The sequence below is a fragment of the Alosa pseudoharengus genome, unplaced genomic scaffold (assembly GCF_046254945.1).
Source record: "Alosa pseudoharengus isolate Yale_2024_CS ecotype anadromous, Long Island Sound unplaced genomic scaffold, YU_APseudo_1.1 YU_APseudo_1.1_scf_18, whole genome shotgun sequence".
NCBI classification, from domain to species: domain Eukaryota; kingdom Metazoa; phylum Chordata; class Actinopteri; order Clupeiformes; family Clupeidae; genus Alosa; species Alosa pseudoharengus.
Genome location: NW_027468650.1, coordinates 2,496,317 through 2,498,684, shown reverse-complemented (window position 1 = coordinate 2,498,684; position 2,368 = coordinate 2,496,317). Strand labels below are relative to the sequence as shown.

At 47.7% G+C, this 2,368-nt stretch overlaps 1 long non-coding RNA gene across 1 annotated transcript in view; it reads right to left on the bottom strand.

Annotated features, from left to right (window-relative positions):
* Positions 1-1,068, bottom strand: part of LOC143131562 (uncharacterized) — a 26,562-nt gene extending 25,494 nt beyond the window's left edge. The window contains exon 1 of the long non-coding RNA XR_012988123.1: positions 907-1,068. This is a non-coding gene — a long non-coding RNA (uncharacterized LOC143131562). The remainder of the gene's footprint in view (positions 1-906) is intronic.
* Positions 1,069-2,368: the final 1,300 nt, after the last annotated feature.

Sequence of the window (2,368 nt, the reverse complement as noted above, 5' to 3'; positions counted from 1 at the left end):
CTTGTTCAAGCAACCAGACCGATTCAGGATTCGCCTAATGGTTCTGATCCGGCCTGTGAGGGATTGGGCCGGTTCTGTTAGAGGGCAGGTTGGGGATTGGGCCGGTTCTGTAAGAGGGCAGGTTGGGCCGGTTTAGTTCACTGCTGAGTCACACTGTTGTGCCACGTTGGCATGCCATGCACAGGCTGGCACACCGGCATCCGTTAACTGGGACAGATTGGCATGCCCTGTATAGGCTGGCACAGCAAACACACACACACACACAGAATCACACATTCACACTGTAGCACACACACAGGTACCCCTTCCACCCCATACACACACACCAACCCAAACACACACAGACACACACCATACACCCCCCCCCACACACACACACAATTAATATACATTTTTAATTACTACGATTTAATTTATTATTTAAAGTTGAGCTGGCTCTTGAGCATAAGAAACTTCATAACTGATCCCTTTTATGAGTACCGGTACATATTATGCACATTATGAGACAATAAACTTGAACTTGCTGTTAGTGTTGATGTCTGCCCCAGCCTGGCAGCTAACACCTACAAAGCTAACATGTGAACATGCTAATAGGTTTGTTTTGTTTGTGAATGCCTGGCCAGTCTCAATTCAGCTCACTTTCACTCAAGTTCAATTATTGAAACTGTAAAGTGTTCACTAATTACAGAAACTTTGTGTGAAAACTTGAGTGGTCTTAAATGAACAGCAGCATAATGTACTTTTAGGTTTTAATATCTGGATGTTAACTTTATTCTTTTGGAAGAAGAAGGTAATTCTTTTAGAAGAACTTTTAGCATTCCTTTCCTTTGGTGGCTCAATAGACAACTCCCCGCCCTCCTTCTCTCCTGGCCAGAGCGAGGGGTTACCTTGGCTGCGAGGGGTTACCTTGGCTATGGCCTGCAGGCTGAATGTCCCACTGAGTGGCTCTTTGTTTCAGGGGATCGGGTTGCCGGGAAGCAGCTAAGTGTCTGGAGTTGCCCATGGCGACGCTTGGCCAGTCAGTCAACTAAAGTGTAACTCCAGGTTCTGACCAAGAGGAGGGTCAAAACAAAAGAAACAACCCTGGAAAACACACACACACACACATACACAGATTTAACACTTACACACTTAAACGCACTAGTGCACAAACACACACTGTGTATTCTTCTACAAGGGGCCTTTAGACCTGTCTTTTTTAGAGACTATCTTGCACACGCTCTTTGAGAGAGAGGAGACAGGGAGAGAGAGACACTACAGTAAAGTGGAGAGAGAGAGACACCACAGTAAAGTGGAGAGAGAGAGACCACAGTAAAGTGGAGGGAGAGAGAGAGAACAGGGAGAGAGAGACTACAGTAAAGTAGAGAGAGAGAGGACAGGGAGAGAGAGACACTACAGTAAAGTGGAGAGAGAGAGACACCACAGTAAAGTGGAGAGAGAGAGGACAGGGAGAGAGAGACACTACAGTAAAGTGGAGAGAGAGAGACACCACAGTAAAGTGGAGAGAGAGAGACCACAGTAAAGTGGAGGGAGAGAGAGAGAACAGGGAGAGAGAGACTACAGTAAAGTAGAGAGAGAGAGAGGACAGGGAGAGAGAGACTACAGTAAAGTAGAGAGAGAGAGAGGACAGGGAGAGAGAGACCACAGTAAAGTGGAGAGAGAGACACCACAGTAACAGGAAGAGAGAGGACAGGAAGAGAGAGAGGAGAGGAAGGAAGAGTTAAATTCAGGACCAAACAGTCAGTCAGTCAAAACTAATTTTCCACATTTACAACCAGCAGCAATGTTATCATGCAACCTGCTGCTTCTTTACACATGTAAACAACATGTAAACACACAGGCCTTCAGAGACTAGGGACGTCTGGTCACCTTACTTCAGAGACTTGCCTTGCCAGGCCTTCAGATACTGGCCCTCACAAAAACCTGACTGCTCTCTGAATACACCAACACCTCCTTGACTAGCGTCTCCATTTCCTCCTCGACTAGCGTCTCCATTTCCTCCTTGACTAGCATCTCCATTTCCTCCTCGACTAGCGTTCCCCTCGACTAGCGTCTCCGTTTCCTCCTCGACTAGCATTCATCCTTGACTAGCATCTCCATTTCCTCCTCGACTAGCGTCTCCGTTTCCTCCTCGACTAGCGTTCCTCCTCGACTAGCATCTCCATTTCCTCCTCGACTAGCGTCTCCGTTTCCTCCTCGACTAGCGTTCCTTCTCGACTAGCGTCTCCATTTCCTCCTCGACTAGCGTTCCTCCTCGACTAGCGTTCCTCCTCGACTAGTGTCTCCGTTTCCTCCTCGACTAGCGTCTCCGTTTCCTCCTCGACTAGCATCTCCATTTCCTCCTCGACTAGCGTGTCTGTTTCCTCCT